General features: G+C 43.2%; 1 pseudogene; it reads right to left on the minus strand.

The window, feature by feature from the left end:
* Positions 1-391: 391 nt before the first annotated feature.
* Positions 392-551, minus strand: LOC122805692 (annotated as a pseudogene).
* Between the last annotated feature and the right edge of the window lie 6,307 nt (positions 552-6,858).

Below are 6,858 nucleotides of genomic sequence, written 5' to 3' on the forward strand. Positions count from 1 at the left end.
TGAAATTGTCTGCCAGTGGGTTTGCTGTATCTTCTGGCTCAATATAGGTGGTTCCATTAATAATGAACTCTGCACACAATTGTGTATTGTCTTTAAAGGTGTGAACATAGCTAAAGAATGCCTTGTGACTGTCTTTGGCCTGAGATGCCAAAGTACCTCAAGTCTGACTTTGGTAGACTTTATTAGTCCCCTGAATTGTTTGTTTAATTTGATGAGAGTGCTTTTATCCTGCTGGGTATTATACATCCTATTTTTTGCAATGATTTTCATCCTTCTGTTAAAAACAGCCTATTGATGCTGTGATTCCACTAGGGTGGCTTGTTTTGTACTTATTCCTGGTGGGTACAGCTGCCTCTACGCAGCTATTAGCATGCTTATATAGAGTGTCTGTAAACAATTCCATGTAGGCAGCAGTGTTCTCAGGGTTTAGAGAGGCTATCCTATCTCCCTGTTCCAAAACTCAATACATGATCTCCAGATAAGACACATATCAGATATTAAACTGATAACAGGTGCTGCACTTGATCTTAGCCAAAAGGCCAAGAAGCAGGAATAAAACCAGCTGTCCCCTAACTGTGGAGGAAGGACAGCCTCTATCGCCCCCTGAGCAAGTATATGCTGAATGACAGGAGGGAAAAAACAGTCTGGTCTAGCAGGTGAGCAGGAATCCCCCATAAAGGAGAGAGAGACTCTAAATTTCCATCTGTAACCTTGATGGATTACTCTCACAACCCATCTGTCTGAAACTGTTGCCAAAGAGAAAAACAGAAGCTCAGACTTTCTGGAAGGACTAAAGGACTGCCAGGGCGAGAAGGGATTGGAAATCCATCACATAGTCCTTCAGACTTATTAGACTGTACTTTGTTTCTTTTTGGAACCTCCCTGCCATTGCTTTTAAAATATTTGCTTACTAGCAGCTTGCTGGGATCGTTTATTTTGCATTTTAAATAAAGTTGTAGAGGAAGCATTGAATACTTGATAAACTTGGAGAAGGAGGGCTGAAAAATCTGAGAAATCCATTGAATCATCTTTCTTCTGTCATCACACCTATTAATTACCTCTGAGGAAGAAGGCCCAAAAACTATTCCTCTATCCAAGGGAAAAATTAAAAATTTCAATTTTATCATCCTCTGGACGGGTTTGAGAATGCAGACAGGCAAACCACCTTGAGGTAGCATCAGAAGAATCATATGCAGATTTCTAACAGTGGGTAGTCACTAGAGGCACAGAAGAAACCAAGTTACACAAAGCAGATTTCTCCTCAAAAGAGGAAACAGAAGCCAAAATATTTCTCATATTCTCACAAGAGGCAAGCATAAACTTCAAAAAAATTAGCTTGACAACAAAGAACTGTAAAAAAGTGTTGCAGAAGAATATATATTCCCAAAGCTATCAAAAGCCTTCCAATCCTTGTCAGAAGGAGAGGAATTAGTATTAACCAAATGCTTAGCAGCAGCTGGATTCACATAACAGCTGCTGAATATGATCTGGGATGAGTGTATAAAAACTTGATTGAGGCACTTTATATAGTCCCTCTGGGGTTTTTTTGATTGGCAGCAGGCTGGCTGTCAGGATAATTGCAGGCTGTGAAAAAAAACATCCTCCAGTGCATGCAGAACAAGAGAAACAGGAGTAGACTTTAGAAATACCAGCTACAAGAAATCATAATACCCCCTGAGACACTGAGAAATTTCACTGTTTTCCCACTGAAACAACTGATTTATTCTGTAAATAGTTTCAGAGAAAGCGAACCGGTTGAAAGTACTGATCAAAAACAAACTCTCCTCAGAATCAGAAATCTGTGGAGACATGGTCATTTTGCGGTTCAGACTATTGAATCTCTTCAGAAAAAGAAGAATCCATTTTTCTTTTAGCAGAAATAGCCATACAGGAAGAGTCAAAAGCCTGCACTAAACACTGAGCTAAACCCAATAATCTACTCCTACCCACAGTAACTGAGACAGGAGAAGATATATGCTTAAAATTTTCTTTCCTTTTGATAGGATGTTCTATAGAAACAGATCAACTTTTGCCAGAAAAAACTCCTTTCAGATGGGCACAGCTTTCTGGCTAGACAGAGTAGCATTCTCTGCCCCTTCTTTTAGGACCAACAAGATTGGCTCTCCCATGCCTGCCAAGGGAACTTCAACATGCACAGAGGATGTATGTAACCCCTGATCTATGATATCTGCAGGGACTACACCAGCAGCAACCAAGGAAAAAGATGAGTGGTCCAAGGAACCAGCTGTTCCACAGTAAAGTCACCCACATAAAGCCAAGGTACTTTAGCAGCCCGTTGTGATAAAAAAGGCTGTTGAACAATTTTCTTCTTTTTGTGGCTGGAGGAAGGAAAAACCAAAGAGCTTAAAAGTTATGTACTTACCATAACTTGGCATTTATGCTGTCCATTTTCATTCTTCCTCACTACTGGGTTACAAATCTGACCCTCAGATCTGACTTGGCTGCATTTCTTACACTTGGATCCAAGTCTCGAGCTCCTCCCTCAACCTATAATGATCTACAATCTCTGCAGCTTCCTCAGATCGAGTTTGCTGACTTATTGCCTACCGAATAAAAACTCATGATAGATGGAAATCAGAGACTCAAACTAGGAATGTAAGTGTTCCTATAAATCCAATAGGTCCCCAGGAGCTAATAGGATGGGAGATGGCTGGGAGGGAAGGTGAGGAAGAATGAAAATAGACAACACAGATGCCAAGTTATGGTACGTACATAATTTTTACATCTGATGTTGTCGTTTTCATTCTTCCTCACTACTGGGCAAAGTCCCCAGCTAAGTTACTCTCGGGTGGCCAAGAAAGGATATGTCGTAGCACTGTCAAACCAAAAGAAGCTCTACTTCTGGAGACAATTTATAATGTGTCACAAAGGTAAGAGTCTTTGACCAAGTGGCTGCAGCACAAATATCATCAACTGACACTCTGGGGGAGAAAACCGATGATGCAGCCATAGATCTAGTAGAATGGGCTTTAGGAAGACGAGGAAATTTCAATCCATTTTTTGAATAAATTAACGAGATACAGTCAGTAATCCATTTAGCCAACATAACTTTGCTGCTTGACCTACATGGTTAGGTGAGAAAGAAACAAATAGCCGGTCAAACTTTCTGCACTGTTTTGTTCTACGAAGGTAGAACTGCAGGTGCCTATGAACATCAAACAGATGCAAAATATATTCACCCTTGTTGGAAAAATTTGGAAAGAAGACTGGCAACTGTATAGACTGGTTTATATTAGTCTCTGTGGCTACCTTAGGCATAAGGGATGGATTGGTAAGGAAATAAACTCTATCTTTTTGAAAAATTACGTAAGGTGGTTTCGATAAGGCTTGAAGTTCAAACATTTTTCTTGCTGAAGTAACAGCTACCAAGAAGATGGTTTTCCATGAAAGGAATTTCATTTCACAAACATCAATTAGTTCAAATGTTTTTATGAGTTAGTCCTTAATGAATAATAGTTAGATCCCACACAGGAGTAGGATCTTTTATCATGGGTCTAAGCAGAAAAATCCTTTTCATGAAGGCTTTGCATAATTTAGACATAGCAAGGGAGCCAGAAACATCTCCAGCATGAAAATCTGAAATGGCTGCAAGCTGAAGTTTTATAGTTGAAAAACTAGCTCCTTTCTTGAAGAGAGAAGCAAGAAAGAGAAGGATGGCTGAACCTGGGGCTGAGAAAGGATCAATATTCTCTTTGAAAGCCAAAATGGCCAACCTTTTCCATTTGCTTTGATACACTTTTTTGTAGAAGTTCTTGGAAAGCTAAAACTATGTCTTGGACAGGGAAAGCAGGTCTGGATCTTTGTAAAATTACTGGAACTGGAGACATCAAGCATACAGTTTGAAGGTGAGTAGACTGAGGTGGTGATTCCCCGACTGATGAGACAGGAGGTCATGTCTGGCCTCCAGAATCCATGGGGGATATTTCAAATGAGACCAGAGAATGGGGAACCATACCTGACGAGGCCAGTAGGGACAATGAGGATCAGTGAACTTTTCAGCCATCTGGCTTTCTGCAGAAACCTCACGATCAATGGAAGAGAGGGGTAAGCATAAAGGAGACCGGAGGGCCAATCATGAACTACAGAATCCCTCGAGGAGTCTCCGGAGAGGAGATCAGAGCGAAGTACTTGCTGCACTTGTTTTTGGGGGATGCAAAAAGGTCTCAGCAAGTTTGGCCCCAATGTCTGAAAATCAGATTCACCACTGACTGATTGAGGGACCACTTGTGAAGGGGTTAGAATGGACCTGCAGAGTTTGTCTGCTAGAACGTTGGTTTTCCCCAATACATTGTTTCAACTATAAAGCGGTCAGAAGATATTCCTCATTCCCAGACCCTCATGGCCTTCCTGCATAATGGGTGAGAATGGGTTCCTCCTTGTTTGTTGATAAACCCAACAACTGACATGCTGTCGGTGTGTATAGCAATTTTCACAATGAGGCTGTCCTGAAAAGCTTGCAATGTTAGAAGAACTGCTCTCATCTCTAGGGCGTTGATATACAATCTGTTCTCTGAGAAAGATCACATGCCTTGGACCATCTTTCCCTCGAAATGCCCCCCCACCTGAGTTGGGAAGCATCCATGGTCACTGTGGCATTGGGGGGGGGGGACGGTTTGCCCAGAAACAGAGCCAAGATCTTGAAGTATCAACCTTGCCAAGGGAGACAGTAAAGAAATTATGTCCTGTATGTGGTGTCTCAAGAATGCTATGAGACAAGGACTCAAAGAAGCTATCTTGTTCATTGTATCCAGGACAACACCAATGAATTCCAACCTTTGAATGTGGAAGAAGTTCAATTTGGCAAGATATATGGCCCAGGTAGCTGAATATCTGGAATAAATAGTCCCTGGCCTAAAGTACTTGATGCCGGGTTGGAGCAGTGAGAAGCTAGTCATCCATATATGGAAACACCTGGAATCCTTTCAGTCACAGATGAGCTGTCATTACTGCCATGCATGTGGTAAACATCCTGGAGGGTGTAGTGAATCCAAAGGGCAAAGCTCTGAACTTGTAATGACTGGCTCCCAGTCTGAAATGCAAATGACTTCTGGAGTGTCTGTCTATTTTGATGTGATAGTATGCATCCCGAAGGTCTATGGAGCACATCTAATCGTCCTTGCACAACAGAGGTAGAATGGACTGAACTGTAACCATCCGGAACTTTGACTTCTTTACATGTTGATTTTGACTGCTTGGATCTAGAGTGGATCTCAGGCCCTCACGGTTTTTTGGCAATAAAAGAAATGGAAGTAAGTTCTGAATCCTCTCTGTCCAGTTGGGACCTCTTGGATGACTCCTTTTTGCAGTAATTTTTGAATTTCCAGTACTGCATGCTTCCAATGATGGGGAGTTTCCTTTGTTCCACCAGAGGCGGATGGAAAAAGGGAATATAATAACCTCTGGATATTATGCTTAGCAACCAGGTATTTGTTGTCAGATTGGTCCACGCATCTAGGTACAGGGAACAATAACCCCTGACTGCCTCCAGAGATGGACAGGCAGGCAGTGCTTCAGGAACGCTGATAGGGCTTGTCAGAGAAAGGTTCTCTGAAGCCCTGATTCTGTGGACTCCCCTGCCTCTGGGGTGGCATCTACCATTGAAATTTCCTCCTCTGCCTCTGAAGGAAGAATCCCCATGTTGATCCTGAAACGAGTCTTGAAATTTTCAAAACCAAGGCTTTTTACCACCTTGATGATTTCTGCAGAAAGGGGTAGAAAGGGGTAGAAAACTTGATCCCAATAGCAGACAACATCTTCCCTTCCTGCTCGCTGCAGGTAAGAGTCTCTTTGGCGGATGGCCCAAACAAGGAGAAGTCATCGAAGGGGGCATTAACAAAGGATGTCTTAAAGCGTTCCGCAAAATCACAATGCCTCTTCCAGGCATGCCTTCTGACTGCAATACCTGAGCCGGATGCCCTTAAGGTATCCCCTGCTGAATGAGAGATGAGCCTCATGGAAGAGTTAGACACAGAAGCAAAAATAGCCAATTGGGGAGATACTTTCTTGAAGTTCTCGTCCGATATGGTCTCTGCAAGAGAGTTGGACAGCTCCTTGACCAAATCCCGAGTGAAATGTGCCAAGTAACTTAACAATCTCAGCGCAAACGTAGCTGATACATAAATGAACTTACCAAACCTGTCCATCGCTCGAGACTCCCTGTTTGGCGGATGGACAGAGGAGCTCTGTTTGGCTAGCTACTTCTTGGTGGCTGTTGCTACAACAATGGCATTAACAGAGACTCTCTTGGACCAATGAAGTCTGTCTTTGGGGGGAACCAGAAACCTGTCTGGGTGTTTGGGAATTGGTTCAATAGTGTCCAGCTCCTTCCAAGCCAAGTGGGAGACTAAGTCAATAAGGTCATCTGTTTGGGGGGGGGGTCACCCAAGAGGTAGACGGGCCTGTCCCGAAAGCATCCAAGAGCACAGACTCTTCAGAAGGAGGAGGTTGGGCCAACCAGCCATCTTTCAGTCTAAGGATCTTCAAGATTTTTCCAAAGGAGACATCATCAGGTGATCTTAGGGATCCTTCTCCCTCACAAAAGTCCATGTCTTCTGTGAGAGACTCCATAGAGGAGTCAATGTTCCTCCTTTTGCACATTTTCTTCTGAGGAACCTCCTCTGTGGGGTGTTCACGGGAGGTATTGGAAGAAAGGGGGGTTCCCCTGGGGGGGAGAATTTAGAGGCTCCTCTAGGCAGACTGAGGTATCGGAAGAAAGGGGGGCTTCCTTGGGGAGAAGAACTTAGAGGCTCCTCTAGGCAGACTGACCATGGACAGGGATGATGGGCTCAGCACTCAGATCCGGTGAAGGACAACAGGGAAGATTGGAGGCGAAAGAGA

The sequence above is a fragment of the Protopterus annectens genome, chromosome 6.part1 (genome assembly GCF_019279795.1).
Source record: "Protopterus annectens isolate FY-2018-M chromosome 6.part1, PAN1.0, whole genome shotgun sequence".
NCBI lineage: Eukaryota > Metazoa > Chordata > Ceratodontiformes > Protopteridae > Protopterus > Protopterus annectens.